This window comes from Haliotis rubra, unplaced genomic scaffold (assembly GCF_003918875.1).
Source record: "Haliotis rubra isolate DU_JTF1 unplaced genomic scaffold, ASM391887v1 Scf13, whole genome shotgun sequence".
Taxonomy (NCBI): Eukaryota; Metazoa; Mollusca; class Gastropoda; order Lepetellida; family Haliotidae; genus Haliotis; species Haliotis rubra.
The window spans coordinates 4141058-4167320 of NW_025765225.1; the positions used below are offsets into that span (position 1 = coordinate 4141058).

The following is a 26263-nucleotide window of genomic DNA, read 5'->3' on the forward strand; positions in this document are numbered from 1 at the left end:
GATGGTGTCGCGAAATCAAACAAGTCAATGAACATAACCAACCGATCCAGTAAGTCACATCACACAACCAACAAGGAGGGAAGCTGGTGCTGACAAGCCAAGAATTGTAATCTGGATGACCTTAAAATTCGAACCTATTATTAGCAGATCATGCAGCTAAAGAAATAATAAGAATCATACAAACATGGTAAACTGCGAAGAGATAGACAACATATGTATTATTGCGATATACGTATCTTACAAAGGTGTATATCACCGTCAGAATGTAACATGCAACTATGTTGGTTGGTTGGTTGTTTTGTTGTTTAACGCCGGAATCAGAAATATTCAAGCTATATGGCGGCGTTCTGTAAATAATCGAGTCTGGACCAGACAATCCAGTGATCAGCATCATGAGCATCGATCGACGCAATTGGGAACCGATGACATGTGTCAACCAAGCCAGCGAGCCTGACCACCCGATCCCGTTAGTCGCCTCTTACGACAAGCATGGGTTGCTGAAGACCAATTCTAACCCGGATTTTTAGGGGTATGCAACTATGTGAATGTACATTCTAACTTTACGAAGGTTTGTTTCAGATACACATAAGCACTAAAGATATGTGCTTAAAAACAAGGAACACAAGAAACTGAGCATAAAGAACAGGAATGCCTGTTTCGTCTCCAAAATTTCGCCCCCCAATGGCAGGAATGAGTACAAGTTTTGACAACGATACCCGGATGGGCGCCATCGAGAAGACGTCCACCGGAGGGAAACTGTCAAGAACATGGTCCGAGGGTAATGTGTTACGTCACACTCGCAAGTGGACACTCTCGTACCAAAGTGTTCGACAGCAACAACTGAAGAAGAGAAAGCCTGAAAGTGTTGAGGCAAAGTTTGAAAGATACAGAGCTTGGCGTAAGTACTGTTTATGTGTCAGTTGTATATTCAGCTCGGTATCACCGAGGCAACTTCCCTTTCGTGGTCATTACAGATGTATGGGCTCACTGAACGTCCAGACATTGGAGGCAACTCCAAAAACTAAAGTCTTGTAATTAAATGCCTCTTAAAATGCACAGTGGTTTCTTTAAATTCTGAATATATGTTTATTCAAACCATGGCACTTGAAATTCCACAGATATATAAATGGCCATTCCTTACTTATGGACAAATACCCGCGAATTATCATGAAATAGTAAAAATACTATACTCCTTACCTTCGGTTTCCAACCAAGACAATAGCTCATCTGACCTCATAATTGTATGATGTGTGTCACCCAAGATATCAGCTGAAACATAAGATACAGAGGTGCAACAGTAGAAGACATACTGATGGTTTAATCCTCATAGTCATAAACAAATATTGCGACGAGTTGTAATAGTTTCATTTACCCAAGTGTACATGTTGGCTATGTCTTAGTCTGTCACACAGTCCCTGAACCACATTATTTTCCCTACTGCCAAACCCTCTCTGCAATGCTAAAGTCCTAAATAAAGCAAGTCTAGATTTCATCAGGTTCAGGAATGTCTGAATCTCTGGTCTCCCAGGGGCTCCTTTTCAATTTATATGGGTTTGTTTGTTAGACTAAGCGTTAGTTCACTGCTGCTAGGTCTTCCATCAGATCTATCTGATAATCCACATTTGATAACACAGAAATACACATCACTGGGTAAATTAACGACTACTGTGAAGTATGATGACGTGTTGGTACCTACATCACGTCTAACGCTTATAGATGCTGTTGTAAAGTGGACTATTTTCAAAATGGAGTTAAAACGAACTCATTCACTTACTTAACATATTGTTTCTATTGACAAACCAAACACAGAAATACACAATAGTGGCTAGGTTCTCAACTACTCTGAAATATGATGACGTCCGTACAGAGACCTTACGTGTGCGTCGTCAAACGTTTATACACGCTGTGGTATGATGGATATAACATATAGACATGGTACAACTGGACCATTTTCAAAGTAGAGTTAAACCCAACTCCTTCACATTCTTTACATGCCTGTTGTTCCTATTTGCAAACTTGAACTACAGGCTCACATGTCAGATTGGGGGCTGTATCAGTTCTCATCATTGATCACGTGTACAGATAAATGTGATCCACCGTTTCAGGTTGGTTTTTCAAGTCAAACCTATCGCCCTTACAAGGGAAATGATTGACTGAAATCAATTTGTTTTGCCCCCAATTGGACGTGACCCTTTGAATAAACATCGCTTCACCTCTGAATGAACTTCAGGGACAATTTGATTAGAAATTTTATCTGGGTTCAAGATCAATCAAAGTAGACCGTGTCCTAGTTACGTAGCGCACCGTATAATCCATTTTATCTGGACTTGAACAGTATGTCTATCATGTAGAGGTTCAACTAAGCCATCTTAGGCCGCTCATCAACACAGTTATGCCATATTTCGACTTGTTGCATAAGGCAATCTGTGTTTTAGATCACGGTTGGGCATTATCTTGAGAGCTGTCCGTCAGGAGCTTGGTACGTGTGTGTTATCAGGAAATGTCAACATTGACAGTGACATAACCCCTGTATCACACTGTCCGGAGTGACACGGCCAGGCCAGGCGGACATCCATTATCAGTATGGACACAGAGGCGGTGTTGTTATAGACTCGTGAGGGACACTGGTCAATGTCGTCAAGATCTATGTGTACCAGAACGTGTTGTGTGAAGCCAGTAACATTTACACTGAATCTGCTACAGGGATATTGACAGTGACGGCTACAGGTAACTGTGACACCTGTCAGCGTATTCTACGGATCTTAATGCATTACTTTATGATGAATGACAGAAGTTGACATTCATCCTAAATTAAAACTATTTCATGATAAACCGCTTTCGGAACAGGATAAATAGTGGATGTATTTATAAACCACACCCTCTTCGATCACATGATCACGTCGGGCTCCAAGAATTGAGGGAACACATGTTAACCATGTGTAGGGAATCAAACCATATCTTTGGCGCGACTCCCCTGGGTAAATGTGCCAGTGAATTTATTATATCATAACGTGTTAAAAGCACGATATATCATATTTAAAACAATCATTACAATGCTTCAAGGTAATGCATCAACTTGGAAGGGTGTCAGTTTGAAGATGAAAGAGGTGGTGTCACCAGGAGGCCGTTGATCCTTATATTCGGTTGTAACGTCAGTTATTGTATAGTAGGCCTATCGTGCTATATCTGAGTGTGTCATCTGTGTTCGACGGGGGACCAGGATCACGCGGTGGGCCTTGCACGGACAAGACGATAACCCAATGTATTGGTTGCCAGGCACTACACTAGTGCCATGAATGGCAGTTAGCGTCTCCAGCGTGATCCTCGTAATTATACATCTGTAGTTCGAGGATTAGAATTGATTGATATTTTTATTTCTCTGCAGAGGAATAACTGATACAGTGGTTTCTATTGTGAAGGGGTTCCATGCAGAACTATGACACGAAATTGTTTTCGTAGGCAAGTTTATCCTATATAACTCTTCCCGCAAGGCATACTGGCAGAATTAACTTTATATTCACCAACTTTTCCATTACAATTAGAGCTACAAAGTCATTTTCTCAATCATAAGAAAAAATTACCAAATATACATTTCCGATTTAACCAGAAGCATGTGTCAATGAATCATTATCAAACAGTGATTATACGAGGTATTCGCGAAAAGGCTAGTGTCGCATACCTCACCGGAATCCGTCATAAATACACGCAAAGGCTACACAATTGTTCGCCTTAAAAACAATGGGAACACATGGAACAAAGTCAAAAGAGGGGAAAACAGTTGTCACTGATGCGTCATAGTTGGAAATGTCCTTCACATGTCTTCAATAAAACGTGGCGGTTGGGTAGTCTAGTGGTTAAAGCGTTCGCTCGTACGCCGAAGGCCGGGGTTCTATTCCCCACATGGATACAATGTGTGAATTGCTGGATTAGTGCTTAAAAACGGCGTAAAACCCTACTCATTCATTCACTACACTCTTCAATAAAACTTTTGAAAGCATTACAGAAGCCATGCATGTATAAGCGTGATGAAAACTTTGAGAAAGTCGCATTTTAATGTCTATTGAACCTCAAAATATGTGAAATCTTGGCCCCCAAATACTGGAGTTGATGGTATATTTCTCGACTTAAAGTTAGGGTGGGTGGAAAAGGGTTTCTGATTTGGTTGACACATGTCATCGTATCCCATTTGCATAGATGAGATAATCGATCATGCTCGTGCTGTTGATCACTGGATTGTCTGTTCCAGACTCAGTTATTTACAGACCACGGCCATATAGTTGGGAGATTGCTGTGTGCGGCGTTAAACAACAAACAAATAGGTTAGGGGTTTAACTATTAGAAAACTGAAGTTATTTCTCTTATCAAGCTATATCAAGTAATGACGGAAATTACTTGTATCGTCACTTCTCCATATCAAGTAATGACGGAAATTACTCACATCGTCACTTATCAAGTAATGACGGTGTATCGTCACTTCTCCATATCAAGTAATGACGGAAATTACTTGTATCGTCACTTCTCCATATCAAGTAATGACGGAAATTACTTGCATCGTCACTTCTCCATATCAAGTAATGACGGAAATTACTCACATCGTCACTTCTCCATATCAAGTAATGACGGAAATTACTTTCATCGTCACATTTACATCAAAAGTAAAAGCAGAAATCGCTTTCATTATCACTTCTCGATCACACGGAATGACAGAACGTACTGCTATTGTCACTTCATCCAAACACTACTTTCACATTACACATTACTTTCCTCCATTCAACTTATCTCAAAGAACAACTTATCAAGTAATCAAAGAACTCGAAATCCGTGTAATGACAGGCGTTTTCGTCATACCATTATCAGATCACACGGAATGACAGAACAATATTGTCACTTCATCCAAAACTACTTTCAATACACAATCGCTGCCCTCAAAAACAATATATTCATTTTTGTTTAAAAGGAACCAACAATACACATACAATAGACAATGTCCCTGAAACAGTCGTATAATAATAATGTAACTATACAGGTGCACATGAGTAAATATTTACTCAACCCGGTAACATTGTTCAAGAAGGTCATTAGTCTACTATCGAGAGACGATCCACTGTTTATTAGCACATCAAGGTGATACATGAGACCAATAATAATTATCAGATTATTGTTCTGTCGAGCGTGTTGATTAATATCACGTCCGTGTATTATTTACACCATCCCTTGAGATGATCCCTGCGTCTATAGTGGTGCAGCATAATACATAATCTCCATGTCCTGCAACACTGACTTGACGAAATAAATTACCAAATAACAACTGCTCAAAATTAGGCAATTAGTGTGATGGACGAACACATACATTAATGAAGAGTTATGCAGTAGCCATGTAATAGTTAGCACCCACTTGTGGTGTAGATCTACTTGATGTTATGGTCCCTGGTGAGAGCCTCCCAGTGGACATGTACCCTGCTTACCAGAATACGAGTGGAATTGGGTTCCTTTGGGACTATATTAGACAGGTTACAGCCTGGCAGGTGGACATCTGTGACTTTGGACGTGTTGAGTGTGGTAGCGTGAACTTGTAGAGGTGTGAGGTCTTCTAGCAAGCACCTCAGTACTCATTGTGGCTGAAATGTTCGAAAGAACTTTCTCGATCTGGTGGAAATTGTTTCGAGCTGTGACGGTTCAGATCGAACTACAGGTTGCAATCTGCTGTGATGGAAGTGTTGTCGAACTGTGCTAGTTTACTTGCTTCAGATCGTACAACAGGTTCGAACCCATCTTTATAGAAGTGGTATCGAGTTGTGATCGTTTACCTGCTTCAAGCTGAACTACGCGTTCGATCTCCTCCTGATACAGTGGAAGCTTTGTCGAGCTGGTACGGTTAATCTGAGATAGTGGACCACTGATGGCCTACCAGCTTCAGATCATGGATCCACTCCCTTGGCCACGAATTAGAGTATCTTTATTCATGTACGACCTGTGAAGATCCGGAAGAAACAAGAACTCAGCCACTTTTATAATTTTGTTTTTTCGTGGAAAGCGATGATTTAATAGGCATAATCAAATTTCGGGTGGTCAGGCTCGCTGACTTGGTTGACACATGCCATCGTATCCAAATTGCGTAGATCGATGCTCTTGCTGTTGATCGCTGTATTATCGGGTCAAGACTCGAGTTTTTACAGACCGCAGTGTTGCCATATATATAGCCTGAATACTACAGAGTAGGTTTAACAACAAACAAACAAACAAATAACTCGTGTACATTGACTCGACCGTTTGGAAACAGGGCAGTTCATTCACTCTGCTCTTGGTATCGATTGATACTGATGTTTCACTGCTACAGGTACTAGCCATAAGTAACGTTCTAAGCATGAATAAAGTTTATCCAAACATGTTCAATTCTTATTGTATTCTTTTAACATACAGAGCTCTTTTCATTAGGTTTTAATCATATATGCACTGAAATTCTTGCACCGATTCTTTTTGGGAATAAAATTTAATTCTTAAAAATGGTTATTTTGCCAGGGTAATTCAAACATCATCAAAATCCTTTCTTTACAAAGATGTATCGCCCCTCATGCTAGTTTCTAACCTAGGAATCCTAATCTGACCAATCCAAACAAAGGCCACTCATCGTTACATAAAACATATAACATCACCGCTGACCCGTATTTTAAACTTTTGGGTTATACCCTGTTCTGTCAGCACTGAAATTAAATACCTACGATGAGGTGGTTCCACGTAACTCTAGCCACCACAAACATTCAGCCTTGGACAATCCCCTTTGATGTTCATACGGTCAAATGCTTGATAATATCACTATCCACGTAATTGGTGACCGATTTCATTGTAAACGGTCCTAGAGACAGTGTTATCGATAACGTGGTAGCCTAATAACGTGGGTACATCGCCCTACACGCCTGGTCAGTTGACGGCAGTTAGGCTATGGTTGTACTGACTGGACCTCCGGGCGCGTTACATGGTCAGTTAGGTCAGTTTGCCCTGTCTTCTCAACAATGTCATCCCAATGAGTCACATGTCGGTGCTTGTCTGGGTCAGTCCAAGACATTCTGATAGGGACAGTGTTCTGTAATCCTGCTGTGGCTGAACGTCATCCAATTCTGTTTGACAGGTCGATTTTTCTATTTTGCGCTTGCTGCATCATATACATTTAATATAGACAGTATCTAGTTAGCTAGTTTGAACAGATAATGTCTAACATGTGGAATTCGTTTTCGCATTTATGTACTTTTACGAAATAATCCATCTTATAACATAAGAAGGTAGAATACATGTATTGTAAGTACACAATTTTATTTAAAATATGTATGTCAGTAGGTACTATGCTGATGTGGTGATCATGATACATTGAACATAATTAACAATTACTGAAAAAAACATGGTGACATCTCGTCATTAAGATTAATAAATGCATGGAATTTTCATCATTCGATGCACACGACCAATCAAAGTGTTTTTTAAATTTACAACTACATGCAACCGTGGGCATGTATGCCAGTATGTGCAGCGTGTACTGAATGTATGTTGTCCGTGTCATTCTAATGTGCAGCTGGATCCTCAGTTTTGTTGAAATTCACCCTTCGCTCTGTGTAACAGTCTGTGATCCTCCTTCCCAAGGAGGGCCGCTGTGTGGTAATGTTTATTGATTTTCATTACAACCATCCAAATTTCATCAGTGTCTGAGAACGTCCCCAGTTGGTCAGCATGCCCTGACATTAGCCTTGGCCATTCCGCACGTGTGAGATATTTGGAATATTTCTCAATCCCTAATTTATTGTCCTCGTGTGAGTCGCGTACATTGAATCTGGAAATCTTGGGATCGTGGAATCTTCACGACAGTTTGTGACATTGATGCTTGGACTTTGATGCAGTGGTGGAGGTTACCATGTGAACCAGAGTGCACGTGTGGCACCGTTCCAGGTGAGTCTTGTGTCGCTACCATCCGTCTGTGTTCTGCGTTAAAAGGCAGAACTGCTCGTAAGCGGAAAATTGCCCCTCCTTGGCCTGACCTGCAAAGTAAGTTATAAAAAACAAACCAATAATGAGGACGGATCGATTTGTCTGCTAATAACTCAGCCAGTTATTGCCGACTCAGCCATTAACAGATTCTCTGTAGTATACCAGTAGTATCCCTCTGATAGGCGAAACCGCTCGATAATGACGGATCTACCAGACTTGCATCATGTCTCGAAGACACCCAACACCTCATATCAATACCCATGCTACTGTTAACACTACAGTCTGACCACATTGTAATGGAAGCATGTCGTAGGTAGGTTCTGAAAGGGCACGGTTGACTCAGTCACGACTGTGCTCGTAACAACGTGTTTCTACGTTAAGAATAGGCTTTCTGAAATGATGCGCTGAACGCAAAGACGCTATCAGAAATGGTAACAGTGTGGGTCGTCTTCTTGAGTCATCGTAATCTGGTCTGACTATGCCAGACCGTACTCCGTATTTTATTGATGACTAACTCGAAGCCTTTCAGTGGATATCGTTTGGTGAGAGAAAGGTAATCCTGTTTCAGAGGTTAGTGACTGCCGGAATTAAATGTCTCTGCCACGTGCGGCTACCTGTACGATCGATCAGGTAACCGGAGGCCTCGTGCTGTGTGCGTGTTGTCGGATCCTCCCATGGGTGTCTGAGACCCAGGTTTCAGTACCTGCAGATGGCGCTTTTGTTGCTGTGATCAAGGTGCACGTGGTTGGCAAGATTTGCATCCATCTTTGTTAACGCTGGTATTATTCCTGCCGACTACATCACCATATCTGACACAATTAGAACCCTGTGTAATGAATATTTGCTTTCACTATTGTTCGACACAAGCAATCGGTTTGGGCCATCGAGGTCATTCGATAAAAACATGAAAGAGAAAATATTGATTCGGCACAGATTCACAGAATCGGGTGGAGCATTACCTGATTTCTAAATAAGGCACAACTGTGTATTTCCATTTTTAGCCAAATAACGATTTGACAATCAGCCATTGTCGTTTCTCTAATATGATCACACTGGTTGTGATCCCGTGTGCAAGACGATAGTGTTGTTCTTTTACAGGCGCAACGCAGAAAACTGCAAGCGTTAGTGTTTACAAGTGCAGCTTTGTTTTCTACACACATATCCTTAGGTGATCCATTGTTTTCTATACACATATCCTTAGGTGATCAATTGTTTTCTATACACATATCCTTAGGTGATCCATTTCAGTCATTGGATGGGTCGTATGTCACGCTTTGGACAAGATCTGTTTAACGTTGCACTCAGTTATATTCCGGTCGTCTGTGAATAATCCGAGTCTGGGTTAGATAATCCTGTGATTGAAATCATGAGCATAGATCTACACAGCTGGGATATGATAGCAAGCCTAAACCGAGTTAGCCATCCTAACTGCCTGAGCCCTTAAGTCGCCTCTGGTCGACAAGCGTGCGATGCTGAAGACCAATTCTAATCCGGATCTTCAAGGGACATTATTGGAGATTGTAAAGATTGTCCATAAATGTCACTGTCCATTTGGTCATCACTTACAGTCAATGCTTATATATGACCGACACTGTTCTAGGTCACAAATATCTGTATTTAAAGCCGTCTTAATTTCCTTAAAATTGAGTTAAGGTTACACTGATACAGTAGTTTGTGTCCATTATGACAGGAGACCGCCTCCGTGGTGTAGTGGTTAGAGCGTCCGCCCGGAGAGCGGAAGGTTGCGGGTTCGATCTCCGACCGCGTCGTACCAAAAGACGTTAAAATATGGTACTTGTTGGTCCCTGTCTGGCGCTCGGCATTAATGGTTACAACAAGCACTGGTCGGCTCGGAGTCAGTATAATGTATCTGAGTGGGTTATTCATGCTTCACTGGGACATGGTATCTCAGTGGGCTAGCACTATAAAACCAGCTTCAGTCTGGGCTAGTACAAGCAGCCGCACATACACATACACACGCATGCACGTCGTCATATGAGCGAAATATTCTCAAGCACGACCTTAAACCCAATTTCACCTCACCTCACCATTATGGCAAGACATAATGTTAACATTAAACATTGAGATTAAGTGAGTTAGTGAGTTTGCTTTTACGTCGCTTTTAGCAATATTCCAGCAGAAATGGGCTTCACACATTGTGCTAATGAGGGGAATCAAACCCGGGTCTTCAGTATGACGAGCGAACGATTTAACTACTAGGCTACCCCACGGCCTTGTTTTTAAGGCACAGATTGTACATATGTGTCATATAATCCTGGGAAGCCACATAAATATAATTGCCCCTTGTCACTTCAAACAGGCTCGTGTCTGAAATGTGTCGTCACTGTGACGGTATAAGCGTCACATAATCTGCAACGAAATTGCACAGGCAGACACTTGGTGATGGTAATGTATTGGGTAATTGCTCAGGGACTGGTGTAACCGCTGTGATCATGGACCGCCATTTTCAGCGTCTTAACGCCGTATGTCATGAGAATCACGTGACTTATGTATGATACACCTGGTAATTATTTAGGTCATGTGATTAAATAGCCATGGTTCTAGTTTCATAAATTAAACATAGGAACCGTCATTCAATGACGTGCAGTAACGTTTGAGATGCTATTTGTTTATGACAAAGGATTATGCCTGAATTAAGTATGACATTCAATTGAGTTTAGGGAACGATTGTATAATTGCCTAATCTACGAGGTAGACGTGAATTTGATCGATCTCGTGCCACAATTTGTATTGATTTTGTACTTCAGCAATCCGCCTACGAACTTGTATTCTTGTAAACGATACCTTTATATCCACTTGGAGCACACGCCGCTCCATGGCAACGCTTCTTGGGGGGGATTCTTTACAAGGATGTCCACCATCGGGATCATATCGAGTTAGGTACAGTGGAATATGGTTCAAGGTGTTTCACCAAAAGGTGTCGTATTTATAAGCACGTAGTAGTGACGCGGCCTTTTAATTCAAGGACAGTTAATCTGGGTTACCAGAGAGTTTCGAGTAAGATTAGTTTGATATTGAGCAATGAATCTGACATGATAACTAACTCCAATATGTGAGATGCGTCAGTCTGTTGATGCCGGCAAGGGATACTACAGTTTCCGCATTAGTTCACGCTGGCATTAATTTCATGATTGACAGCATTAATTGGTTCGGCTATTGCCACGAGTAGTCGATAGAGATTTCGGGCAACATGCATGTTCTCCCCCATTTTCCCATGTTTTCCCAACGCCATTGATCTTAATGCCTTGACCGGTCAAATGACCTGTCCAGCTCGATGGAGCAGATATCATCGCCACCATCCATTGTGTTTGGACAATGAGCTAGTCTCGTGGCTTGGCACCGCATTCTCTATTTGTCGTCTGCTCCGAGTTAAGTGTGGTCGGTTGCCATTAGTTTACCGTTAGTAATGAGTCAACAAATCAGGGAAAGGCATCGGATTGAAAGGATCTATACATCCAATTACACGGTATTTAGGAGAAACACAGTTTCCATAAACCTCCCTCAAATCAACAAACGAAATGTATACCTAATTTCTATACCCACTTTCCGTTTTGTGTACCGATAATCAACTTCAAAATGGAAGACAATGAAGGTTGGTCTCAATTGCAAGTCAATGAAAAACGGAGTACAGTATTTCCATCTGAAATATTTACAACAACAAGAAGCAAAATAGTACTTATTGTCTCTTTAGAAAGGAATAATGAATAAGTTCATAACAAAATGTTACGTTAATTGGTTATTTACATGGTAGTCTCCACGCATACTACTTTCTCGACACCTAGTATATAAGTTAGGGATCAATAACAGCATTTATTGACAACTGAACTTGAAAATACTGGAGTCAGTCCGCCAGTGAAGGTATTTTTATCAATATACCTGCATATCACAGCAGGGGACACCGTAAATGGGCTTTACACATTGTGCCCATGTGGGAATCGAACCCAGGTATTCGATGTGACTAACGTAACGAGCTACTAGGCTACCCGCACAACGCTGATTAATACAAGCAGGGATACTCTGTTATATAGTCTCCCTGATACAAGTTAAAGACTAACTGCTCTCAATCATTTGAATTCGTGTCTATGAACCTACACCACTTTCCCGACGTATTGCTGATCCGGGAACAATGATACCGTTTATTGACGTGGACCAAACATACATTGATAATCCCTTAGAAAATCCAGGTATATATAGATCTAGATCCCTGGTCATCAAAAGACAGCTGCCGTGCAATATTCCTTTCTCCTCATCTTATCGCGTGACAATGAACATAACCTGATTGACATACCGCCATCAGTATATAACTGTAATCTCAAAATAGCTACTAACAGGAAAACGAAATTATAAGCCGTATTTGTGATAGGGTGATGGTGTCGATCGGCATGTCCGATGGTATAGACTGGACATCGGCTACTGCCTGGGAATTATTGTGGTTATCAACCGTGTTTGATCAGGACGGACAGGGATCAAAGGTTGCTTCAACTGACAGGTAGAAATGGAGAGCAATCTGCACGTTTTGTGTTCTTTAGATGTTGATCATTCATTGCATGTTGTTATTAATCGTCTTATCGCTGTTATTTGCTTTATTGAACGCTGAGTTACAGACTACAGTGATAAGCTAAAGGTGACCGATAATATTGCCATCTGTGGGTTCTTTCACACGATTGCGAACAAGTACGAAAATGACGTTTTTTTTAAAATTCAGCTTGTCCTTTACCCACTTGGTCGGTTTAGTGCGTGTATTTTCAGTTTCCAGTACCCCCTCCCATTTCATTAGGTGCATGCAGAGTTACCCCCCTTAGGCGTGCAGGAAACCTATAGATGATTCTGAATCTCGTCCTGATTATCATGTTTCTGCGTTTGCACCGTATGTGCTCATGACTTGTCTTAGGCACGCTTGACTTCCACTTCCCTGACATAGGGCTGATACGCCCTGGTGTAGCCGGCTTCCCTGACATAGAGCTGATACGCCCTGGTGTAGCCGGCAAAAACCGACGTTAAAGCAAATTCACTGATTCAATGATCCGTGCTATATGTAATAGACCTTTTGAAAGTCGAGAGTTCGAGAACTGGATTCTGCCTTCACCAGACGCAATAAGCCATTATTATATATGACGATAACTAGGTCAGCCTTCTCCAGGAATACATTCATGTCCCCAAGCTAGCATGTATCCATTGGGTTTGTTTAATATTGATTAATATTCTATGACAATACTATTAAGCTATGAAAAAAGTCATTTCACTTCCACTCTTGACAAGCATTGTTAATGAAAATTGATCATTTTTCTGCGAGATCAAATATTTGTCAATGAGATATTCTCTTTGCTATTTCTAACAGAAACACGGTAAGGGTACTGACAGAGGTAATGTTTTTGCAAGTTATTGATAAAAGATTATTATCGAGGCGTTAATAAATAGGTTCCTGTTAATTACCGATTTCAAATACGTTACAGCACAGAATTCAAATTGAACATCCAAGATGTAGGTCTTTCGGTCACAGCGCAGTTTGTGGGCCAACTGTACGATGACCTTGACCTTCACACGCGGGTGATGCTTCCGGTAGGGGTTTAGGATACGAACCGGGTGTCATCGCTGGTCGTTCGGACTGCTCAAGTAGAAAAAAACATGCCTCTATGTTGTTATTTGAATAGCCCCTCATTTTCATGCAGATAGTGTTGTTGGGGCGCCGGGTCTTACGTGTGTTGACTACGAGGTAGACTAACGCTTAGTCATCATTTTAATAGAAACGAATAGCACCATTTAAATTGGAAAACCTCAGGAAAACCTAAATTTGCTTGATTCAGGGCTCTTGCTTTGCAGAGTGTGCTTGGGGAAGGGAAACTAATGCGGTTCAGTGACCGTGAGACATACATACAACCAAGCCAACTACTAGGTTTTCATTCCCTATGAAGTACAATTGGTTATATCTACATGTTCCCCAGCCGTTACAGATCCATGGAGACCCAGGTTAAAATTGGTCTTGAGCAGCCCATGCTTGTAGGAGGCGACAAGCGGGATCTGGTGGTCAGACTCGCTGACGTGATTGGGTGTCTTCGTATTCCATTTGCGTAGATCTATGCTCATACTGTTGATCACTGGATTGTCTGGTCCAGACTCGATTGTTTACAGACCGCCGCCATATGGCTGGAATATTGCTGAGTGCGGCGTAAAACTAAACTCACTCACTCACTCTTGCTTTGCAAAGTGTGCTGGGGGAAGGGAAACTAATGCGGTTCAGTGACCGTGAGACATACACACAACCTAGATAACTACAGGGTTTCGATTCTTTATCAAGTACAATCGGTTATATACACATGGTTCATCTAAGACGTGTGTGTCATTTTACTAATAATGTATTGGTAGCCATCAAATTCGGCATGAATCAACGTCAACATATGTCGTCTCACGAGAGGCCTTGGCGGTCAGCCCTTCCTACAGTCTGGATCAAAGGTCAACACAAACCCTGCTTGAGGGAGTAACCATGCTATCAAACATCCTGCCCTTCGACCCAGACCATTGAGTCTATACTAATTATTTCCCAACGTAATCCAAATTGCAAAGTGGTATACCTTCTAATGGGACCTCGTTATCGTCACCTGTTACTCGTTACTCCATGTTGGGATACGTTGATTGTGACGGTATGTCATATCATGAACAGACGTAACTTCAGATCGTCAGATTTTTGCTGCGTCACCAGTGCTCTTTTCCCGAATGTCCATCGTACTTTTGGACTTTAAAGGCGGAATTAGAATCGTTTGTTACTATAGTGGGGCTGTGGGATAGTATATGTGCTAAAGTGTTCGCATGTTACACCACAGGCGTGAGTTCGATTGACCACGTGGGTTCCATGTGTGAAGCCAGTGTCTGGTTTCCCCATTGTGGCATTGCTGGAATATTGCTAAAAAACGGGTTAAAACCATTCTCTCTCAATCACTCTTACTTCGTACCTGCAACAAATGGGACTGCATCTATATTCCTACAAAATGCTGAAATGCATTTATCAGCCAGCTTTCGTGAAAATGAATAGAAATCATGCAAATCAAATAAATGTTTCATTCATTCTGATTAATGGATTTGGGGCACACAAATTATACAAAACATACGTGTGATCATACATAATAACTACATTGGCATCAACGGTAATCGAGACACGCATAAACTATAAAAATAATTCAACCGAGGAATTGCTGAACGTTGGTTGGTTTTATAGTTTTAGGGCGACGCTTGCTGAACGTTGTATGTGCACGATTTATCTCCCTTTACGATCAGACTTAATTTCAATGAAAAATAGTTTTAAATGATTTCATTAAGTGTTACAAATTGGGTATATCATCCACTCGACGTGGCCATCAATGAAAATGAACAATGATTGTCAGTAACTAGTTATAACACTAGTTTTTTCACAACGGCGCGGAAACTCACAGCTCTAAAAGCAAAGCAGCATACGGTTGTCATATCCACTTAGCAACAATCCGGAGACAATCACGATCTTCCTGGGCGTGAAAATCCGACTGTAGCACTGCATTACATGAATGGAAGCTGAGTGTTTCAACATGCTAACACCGCCCCTGTCCACATCCATTAGTCATACATGAGTAGACAACCTTCACAGCCTGGTTGTCTCGGCACGGCTTGCAGCATTGGGTAATAAAGAGGCTAATCAGATCGATATTTACAATAGTATTGGTCAAGGCCATCGAAACACGCTAGGTGATACAATATTTATATCAGTGGAATTTATCAGTATATATTTTTTTTATTTATTTATAAAATTGTATCAGTATATTTTGTCATATATATCTTTTTTTACAATAATATGATTTCAACCGTGATGTGCACCGTTTGCTCATAAACATTGTGTACAGTTGTAAATCTTTCTGAAAATCCCAATGACTGCTATTGAGTAAATAGATCTGTTTTGAGTTGAAGCCATCGACTGTTTGCATTTGGCGTTTCACTGAAGCAAGACGTGTCATTGTAAATGGAATAGAAACATCCCATTGTAGTACCACTTACAGATGACCCAAAGAATCAATAAATCTATTGCGCCAATATAGCCGGTCAAAGTAATATTGATTGTTCCATATGATCGTTATGACAAAAAATGTTACAAAATGCTTGAACAAATGGTAAGTAATGGTTGTACAAGTTGGACATCCAGGATTAATCATGCATGACATGTCTATAGATTCGGATTTGTTCAGGCTGTTCGAAATGAAACGGTTCTAGAAAAGGAGGTTAACTGAAAATTCGAATCACCAAGATTGGCAAGTAGCATTAACGCATTTCCGTTTCTGACTCATATAGTCATCTATGTGTGTATTATATAGAGGTATTCTTGTTTAGAGAAGATCTGTTCTCAAAAACAAGCAGTAGAAACTGGTATATTGGAGAAGCTAGAAAGGAGAGATTGTGTAATATCTGCAAACTGCCATGTACAGGGGTTGAATAGCATTTCTTGTTCGTTTATAATAAATATCAAGCACTTTAACATTCCTTTAAAACGTTCTGAATATCCAACAATCATTAAACTTAACGTGCTTATACTATCAACAAATGCAATTATCTGAAAGCATTTATGAGGTTATATATATTAAGCTTGGTGAGACTTTCTTCATTATAGTATATACTTTATATGTTATTTACTTTCTTATTCTGAACACATCAATGCGTAACTTGGGCATATGGGCTATATTACTTCTGAATAAGCTATGAACTCGGATACAACTACAAAGAAACTGGTCGAAGTTTTATTGATTGCCTAAATCACTTCGGGGAAGTATGTAGACGGTGTATACGTTGTTTGTCAGACAGTGTTAAAGACAGATTCCGATCACATATATTGTTCATTGCTACACACATCCAGACGCTATAGAGAGAAACCGCTAGGAATTTGGGATACATTGAGTTAACGTAAAATTGCTACATTGATATGGATAATATCATTTAAGTTAATCGTGTTTTACCGAACTGAATTAAACTTGCTTACACTGTCAAAAACGCCAAGCTTTCTATTTCTATTGTCGATTCGATTTCTATTGTCCTCCGTCTGTTTTCAGATCTGTCCCGTAGCCCTGAGGAGGAGCTTCAATACCTCAACACCACCATCGTCGGCATACAGAGGTGGCTCCGGCGGAAGCAGGACGACCTCAAACGTGTTTACGACGGCGGCCACGAGGACTGCGAAATATCCAGACTGGTCACCATACAGGTAAGAGGCTGACAATGGTGTGACAATGATATGACAATGTCATGATGGTGTTGGAGTGTCTGAGTGAGAATGGTTTTACGCGCCGCTTTCAGCAATATTCCAGCAACTTCACGGCGGGGGACACCAGAAATGGGCTTCACACATTGTACCCATGTGGGGATCGAACCCGGGCCTTCAGCGTGAAGAGCGGACGCTTGAACCACTAGGCTATCCCACCGACCGATAGTGTTGGAGATGGAAGTGTAACTTCGAATTGGACAGAACCACATACGGGTCGTGTGGTCAGGCACATAGGACGTATTCACAGTGGCATTTGTATGTCAGTAGAGTTTGACAACAGAGTTATCTCCCCGTGACATTTATCTGACATCGGTAACACACTGAGCTAGTCGTTTGATCTTCTTATGACGCATTATCCTTATGTAGGCATGCCCTGACTGATATAATATATATCACTTTAGAAATTTCTAAAAAAAAACAAATTAAAAATGTGCACGTGACACAACACTTTTTTACGCCTAGTATATTATACGTAATCACATCTCACCAACAATATCAGCGGACTACTTCAAAGGTACTTTAATGAGTATAATGTTGTTCATGGTTATAGTAATATTCACATTGTTTTACATAATCCATATCAGGTCATCAGGTTAACCCCGTGATCCACGTCTGTCGCCGGTAATAACAGCTCGCATCACTCCAGGAGATTATCACTTGTATCACACGGCTCAAGTACTGGACATTTGGGGCAGATTTGTAAATCCGGGAACAATGAGCTGTACCCAAGCTTGGACATATGTAGCGATAAGTCGTTCACGTGACACAATGCCTATACGTTTATATTACAATTACAGCACGTCTGTATAACATAATTGCTGCCCTTATGCTATCTGGTCATCTTTATGTGACCACAGAGGATATGAGGTGTTGAAGAATACCACCATGTACATATGACCTTCCATGGAATGTTCTAAATATAGATGGGTATTCATATCTCACACAGGAAGACAGTTGACAGTTCTTCCATGCCAGTACTTACGTTTTAGGCTTCTTTACTGCCCTCTCTGTGTGTGTGTGTGTGTGTGTGTGTGTGTGCGTGCGTGCGTGTGTGTGTGTGTGTGTGTGTGTGTGTGTGTGTGTCCTAGTGGTTAAAGCGTTTGCTCGTCACGCCGAAGACTCGGGTTCGATTCGGTCGGTACAATGTGTGAAGCCGATTTCTGGTGTCCCCCGCCCTGATATTGCTGGAATATTGCCCAAAGCGGCGTAAAACTAAACTCACTCACTCTAAACTGCACTGTTTACAAAAGCAACAATTTGATGTGGAGTGATAATTCTTGTCTTTTGTTATTAAAACCTGCACGATACGAAATGTACACAATATTAAATGTCACAAACGCCCCCAGGAACCACTGTTTCGCAACAGAGGTGACTGTCATCATCTGCCAATTGCGTGGATCGACGCTAAAGATGTCAATCACTGGAACATCTTTATGCAGTATGTTCAAGACACGAGCTCTTCTTCGTCTTCCACGATTTTTGTACAGTGTGTCATGGCAACAACAGTTGTCCCCTATCTCCTGTCTATTCTTAGATACAGATCCTCGACGAAGCTATTTCGCACTGCAGGTTTATCAAGCCTGGCTGACACGTTGCTTTGTTTCCGTGTTAACTAATCAGCGCATCTTATTTACTCAGTGCTCAGTGCATAGCTTCCACTTACACAGGTGTAATCTCCAGCTAGCATCTTCATTAGGATATATGTGACGGGCATATCGCCTCCACAGACGCGTTACGCGGTACATGTTAATAATAGTGGTGCATCTTCAGGAAAAACTAGGAAATGTATTTTACAACAAACGTGTCCGTGTTTATTAGAAAACCAAAGCAACCATAGTACTTACATCCACCTGACAGTGCTATTGAAGTTCCTAAGTGGGGGGAGGTAGGGTTAAAGCGTTCGATCGTCACGCCGAAGACCCGGGTTCGATTCCCCACCCGGGTACAATGTGTGAAGCCCATTTCTGGTGTCCCGCAGATATTGCTGGAATATTGCTAAAAGCGGCGTAAAACTCGCTCGTTCCCAGGTGTGAATAGGTCACCGATCACTTGACTTATGAAAAGGCAAGGCCATATCTCGGAACTGAAAGCACTCATGTTTGTCTATCTGCCCATTCTTCAGGAATTCGTCCTTGTAAATGTACATAACAAATACTTATCTGTTTCTCCAATCTTCCCTCGCCCGTGTAAACATATGCCGCACCTATTTCACTGTCTGTCCGTGCGCCCGTTAGTACGTTTTGTTCTCTATGATGTGTGTGTGTGAATATGTTTATGACTACAAAAACATTTCATAGGTTAAGAAACCAATGAAGGTGAGCTTCTGTACCTGTTGTATTCTACACGTGTGTGAGTGAGTGAGTTATTTTGGTTTTACGCCGCTTTTAGCAATATTCCAGCAAGATCACGGCGGGGGACACCAGACATGGGCTACACACATTGTGTCCATGTGGGGAATCAAACCCAGGGTTTCGGCGTGATAAGCGAACGCTTTAACCACAAGGCTACCCCACAGCCCTTACACGTATGTGAACGTGTCAGAAACTGTACAACGTGAAAACCAGGCAAGTTGGTTTGCAAGTGAAAGTGTTCGTATGGATATAATTCTAGAAGTTATGAAGTTATGACGTCAACTGACTCGAAAGTTGAGACGTAATTCACGCTGGCGTTGACACCGTCTTGGTCTGGGGCGATGCTACACGAACGACGTTTACACACATCACGAAGAAACATATACACGCATCCAACATGAAGGCGGACATGGAAGCGATGAGGGTCAAACAGTAGACTAACATGTAGTCTCTCAAATTAACATTTTACAGAAAAGGGTTCCTTAATTGTAATCATAAAATGTCATGAAAAGAAGACCAGAGACTTTCTTCTGTGGTAATATACATTTGCCACATATTCCCGACTTGCATGGGCTTTCTTTGCTATACATGTATTTGTTTCTGGGTCTGAGATATATGAGTTCCACCTTGGTATATATCACTGCTCGGTAATCCTGGTTTTTTCCGCTCTGCTACTCGTAAACCCCCTTCACACATAGATTTATGATAATGGGTAGGACTCTACTGAAGGCCATGATTCATTTTATGTAATCTGAAGAATTTCGGCGGGATTGTCCAGTATGATTTATCTCTACTTGGAACATATTGTGGGTGTTTTTTCACAATTTAATGACCCAAGTACAATTATTTTAGCTGTGCTTGGTTTACTCCCGTCACATTGCGTTGTGTAATGTCATGTATCACATGAAGTGTACGTTATGTATGTAAATATAAACTTGGAATATAGCTTTAGTTTATAGACATGTTTTACACACCCTTGAACAGTATATAACAGTATTTATATCATGACGTATGTCTGCATGATTTGGGCAAAACTGAGCTACGAACTGACCTCAAGGGGAGGTAATCAGGTCGAAGAAAGGGATTCGAACATCGGATGCTTGTAAAGCTGTAAATATGTACAACGAATAGCGCCGCCAATGAAAACTGGGCTACCGGGCCACCAGTGGCGCCATAAAGATCAAGGTACATGTTACTGTAAAAGCCAGAAAGGTCTCAAAGAAATTCTTAACATCTGTTCGCAATATATGGTGGACATTCGTTTTTAGCTATCCGAACTGCGGCTGTTGACAGGCACATATCATACAGAGGTTACACATGACGAAGATCATTTGGAAATGGATGGTCGTCCCGGTATTTAACCTATGAGTACATAGCTGTAGGTAGCATATGTAACATGGGAATACACTTTCTCAGTAAAGTACTGATTCTAGTACTTTTGTTGGGTTGAGTCCCATCCAACCCAACCAAAGTACTAGAATCAGTACTTTACTGAGAAAGTGTGATCCCCAAATAGCATATGTTACATTTGACCACTTTCAAAATGGCATTGTGTATTCAAGTGACATATGTTAGGTCGAGGTAAAGGAGAAGTAACACTGTACGGGGTAGGTAACTAGGGCAGAATATTCGGGTCAGGTCATCATCTAAACCATAAGAAACAGAAGTGTATGTGATTTATCCGGAACCGCATTAAGTGCATTTATTTAACCGGGGCAGTATGTTAATGCTGTAATGTCAAACAGGGAGATGGGTGAGTTTTCTCCCATAGTGCTATGTAAAGATTTCGCCCAGCGTATAACGCCATCAGCATGCTCACTGGAATCAAACATATTTTCCCACGTGGGATTCGGCGGAGCCAGATATAGAAAACAGCGAACGCGCGCACATGGAATGTTTGTGGAAGAATTATGCCCCAAAGGATTTGATACCCAACTAAATTGATACCAGGTACATCGTCTATGTTTGAATACCAAGAGAATAATCATGTCATCTATATTTACTTTCAACGGTTTTATGTGATTCGAGGAGCTATGTACACTAGTCTTGCAAAAATAATATACAGTATTCTTCTCGTAGTCATTAAAAATATTCTGGGTAATTAATAATATATTTTCTTTGGCAGGTGTTCTCTTCAGCTTGAGTCTGAAATGTATGAAATATTTTAACAATCTTACAAAGTATGCATCTAAACGGTTAGATTGGTATTTGCTAGCTTTTATTACTCTTTAATTGACGGCAATTGCTCCTGGAAATAATACGTCGTTGCGTGACGGTTGTGTCAATATTTTACTCCAAAAGTGGAGCAATACATTCAGGCTTCATTCATCTCCATGTTTGAGTGTAGAGCTCCTGGCCCCTCCCTGATACTTTGCCTTCGTTGATTGGTTAAAGCCCTGTTACATCGGCCAATGAAATGTGCCGTTACTTGTGATGAGATCACCGGCGCTCAATGCGGCCTGACAGCGAGGACATGGAAGAGTACTGTTGATATCAGTACGGTCGTCCATTGTTCACATCGTGGAGTCTCCTCCACGGGTGAATTACTGGCTATAACACTCACGGAATACTCTCAAGGTAAGTGTACATACCATACAGCACATCCTAAGTCGATACCATCACTACATCAGCGTTAACCCCTTTGAAAAGCTCCCGATGTAGACCCAGAATATTTTGGTTTGAAATTACTGCACATAGGCCATTGCGCTCCGTAACAGGAACAAGTGGTTTGTATGTTGAAATGCGTTTCTCGGCTTGAGGAATATGTTTCCTTACACGTGCATTTCGGACTGCCATGGCCTGATACTCTGGAAGTGCTTAGTATGGGATACTCGGAATGCCAATGATATATTTTTTTCGTGCTGGCTGCCAAATATCAGAGATGTGATAAGCCAAGCCTGGAAGTCTGAGAGTGAGACTGCCAGACGGCAGCAACCAACGAGACTGAAATCAAGCCCTCGGTGTGGTTCCAGAGCAAGGCGGTATTGAAACATATCACATGTTGACATGGAATTATAAAGTTTAAAACAGAGGTTCAGTGTGTTTACCATTAACTTGTGGGCGTGGCACAACCAGAGACCATATACCGGTATATGGTCTCTGGCACAACAAACACAAGGTGTTACATAATTATACTGGAAATCTTATATTGTTTGTTGTTTAGCGCCAAACTCAGCAGTTTCTCAGCTATGTGACAGTGGTGTGTAAATAAGAGTCTGAACAAATGATAATACTGTGATTGTCATGAACAATAAATCTATCCATGGATACAATGTTTGGATTTGTGTATTGTATCGAAAAAGAAAATATGTTAATAGATGTTATCATAAAAGTTCATTAATGTATATACTTTTCTGTGTATTTTAACATATTGAATGATGGGAGCCACTGTAAAATGTTTGCCACTATTTTCATTTACACATTTCTTTGGTATATGATTTTAGAAAAGCCTACCACTTACAGTGTTTTCATTTATTGGTAACTGCCAGTAATATACAAATGTATATGTATTTTATGCCATGTTCCAGTAAATATTATATGATGGGTCCAAATTATTGAATGTACTGTTTGCCAATCCAGGGAACCATTGAGTCTATAACTGAATGAATGGAAGAAACGAACTCATCTATGGTTATCTTAATATTTGGAATTACAATGGAAAATAGAGGAAAACATAGCATCCAAGAAGTTCATCCAACTTCGATCAACACACCTTACATGACATCATTCAGTAAAACCCTGTTTTGTTTTTATGTCCTGGTTCTGTAATTGTATATCTTCCTTGTGTGTCAGGTAACCACTGATAAAATGTTTTAGTTATCTATCTTAAAAATACCAGGTAATTTGATTTTAATTTATATCAGATTTTGTCTTTTGAGCACATCCAGCCATTGTGTATTTAATTCGGTTTTTTAGATCATTGATTGACAGTGTTGTCAGGCTGATATTAAACATGCAATTCAGCACTCAATATGGAAATAGTCAACAAAACGAGGATCAATAATCTCTGCACAGGTCGTGAATAATACAATCTTATATTTGTCCAATTGAAAACCCTTTAATTATATTTCCATTTGTGTCTCCTACACTGCGGAAGCATGGCATTTGGATGCTCGTTGATCATTGCTGTTGTTAGCATTTCCATTGACAGGATGCTCTATTCTAGTTGCGAACTATACAAAAAGCGACTGATCTGGGATTGAATTACACAATAGAAAAAATTACTGATGTATCAGGGGCAGTGGGGTAATCAAGTGGTTATGGTGTTCTCTCGTCACGCTGAAGATCCGGGTTTGATTCCCCACATGGGCACAATGTGTGAAGCCTACTTCTAGTGTCTCCTGCCATAATATTGCTGGAATATTGCGTGACATACAAATTCGCTAGCCCGACAGAAAAAACCCACTGGACTGGGGCATCGGGCAATGGGTTATTTCCACCCCTGTTGTTACAGAGGTTGTGGTAGTTGTTTCAGTGAAGTTTTCACAATTCACAGATACTAATTTGAGCTTGAAATATAAATCAGGAATATCATTGTGTTGTCAATATGCAGTAGCTAAAGCCATGGCCTCTGTGTAGTTCTGGTAATGATGAAATGGTTATTAACATCGTTTAATGGTAACCATGGTAACTGCCCATTCAGAAATATGATATGGCCAACCTGTGAAATGTTTCTGGTATTTTTTTTGTTCATATATGTCCATAATTAGTGATAATGGAAATTCGAAATTCTGTTATTATGTTAATGTTTCTAACCTTTTGGAATATTATTATATTTTTCTTCTATACTTGCTGTGTTCCTGTTTCCATTAAGCATTGTAGGACATAGTATATGTGCATGTGACACTACCAGCAGAACCCACCCAACACCTTCTACCCCTCAGGCAGATCTCAGTCATAAGATGTTTCCCAGCCTGGGAAAGGGATAAATAACAGTCATAATTATACAGGTGTCGTGTAAATTATAAGGCCTATTGACACGACATAAAACCTACAGATAAATGCTCTCATACCCCACTGAAAATAGCTTTGAGTCACAAAACCTTTTGTGAAGTTGGAACATTTAAGTGTATATCTTCACCTGTGTGTTTTGACACAGTATTACTCACAGCTCCTATGTGTGTGAATGGCCTCTTCCTTATGTTCGTAGCACAGCAGACTAACTCATGCTTGTCAGGTTGAGCGCTGAGTGATTTTACAAAGGTGTATGGCTATTCTAAAGTACATATAAAACTACTTCCAACCCCATCTCTATGTAAATCACCGGGAGATCTGTCATGATAAGTATGTGCATATCTGACCTTTGATATTGGTGCATTCACTACACATGGGAAACCTGTTATAAGGGATTTATGTCTTGTAGGCAAACATATTCATATTTTTCTTTACTATGTTAAGGGCTGCCAATACGTCTGTTATTTTGCTTAAAAAGCTTGTGGAAATCTCCTTTGATACATATGTCAAATTGTTAATGTAAGCTGTCAAGCATGTTCACCAATCCCAGGGGCGGTGGGGTAGCCTAGTGGTTAAAGCGTTGGCTCGTCTCGCCGAAGACCCGGGTTTGAATCCCCACATGGGAACAATGTTTGAAGCCCATTTCTGGTGTCCCCCGCCGTGATGTTGCTGGAATATTGCTAAAAGCAGCGTAAAACCAAACTCAGTCAGTCAGTCACTAATCCCAATTCATTTTCATGAATGAAAATATGTTTAAGCCATATGTCAAATCCTTTCCCTTGGAGTGAATGATGGTGATCAATATGATAGGGTAGTCATGATTTAAAGTATATTTCACATACTTTCCCATTGAATAATCTACTTGAGGTGAGGATCATAAAGCTGTTTGATGGTAGTTGAACATGTATTCCATTGACAATTGGGGCTCCTACTGTGCTAGGAGATGTACCTACTGAAGCATGGTCAATGATTATAGCATATTGTAAGTGTTACCTATGGTGGTATATCCACTCTAAGTTTTCCCACCCTGCCCACTGCCACCACTGGTGTGGGAGGGTCTTGGTAGTCGGTGGGGTGTGAAAGGGTATTGTATAGTTACAATGCCCCAGCAGCTCATAGGATGAAGTTCCGACTACAGTGTTGTTACGTAATCTTTTCAAAGAAGTCCATCTTTGTCCACAATTACATCTTCTACTCCCAAATTTGGCCCCATGTTAATTATGGCTGTGGCCTCCATGTGTTCTTTGAGTGTCTCCATGATTGTTCAGTTGAACTTTTTCGTTAGGCCACAGTATCTGTTTAAGTGTCTAAAGTATCAGTGTGATTTATGCCCTCATGTTCTTGAAGTGACGACTTCTCATTTCTGTCATCTGAGAGACTTGACACTGTAGTTCTGATTCACAAACATACCACAGACCTGTAGTCATAGTCTGTCTCACAGTCCCGAACCACATTATTTTCCCTACTGCCTAGCCCTTCCCGCAATGCTAAAGCCCTAAATGAAGCAAGTCTAGATTTCCTCAGGTTCAGGCTCAGGCTCCGGTCAGCCTGAATCTGCCAACTCACTGGGGCTCCTTTTCAATTTGAATGGGTTTATTTGTTACTATCAAAATTATATTTTTTCAGGCACTAAGCGTTAGTCTACTGTAGTCACTAGCTGGTCTCTGATTGGTGGCTTGGTTACTAGGTAGTT

General features: G+C 40.9%; 1 protein-coding gene across 2 annotated transcripts in view; it reads left to right on the top strand.

The window, feature by feature from the left end:
* The first annotated feature begins 709 nt into the window (after nucleotides 1-709).
* LOC124267195 (nuclear migration protein unc-83-like) overlaps nucleotides 710-26263 on the top strand; it is a 131735-nt gene continuing 106181 nt past the window's right edge. Inside the window, exons 1-2 of one of the 2 annotated variants that reach the window (XM_046702110.1) lie at nucleotides 710-898; nucleotides 17055-17206. The gene's annotated coding sequence lies outside the window, so the exon portion shown is untranslated. Of the gene's footprint in view, nucleotides 899-17054; nucleotides 17207-22066; nucleotides 22195-26263 lie in introns of those variants that run through there. The other variant, XM_046702109.1, reaches the window with a different exon arrangement.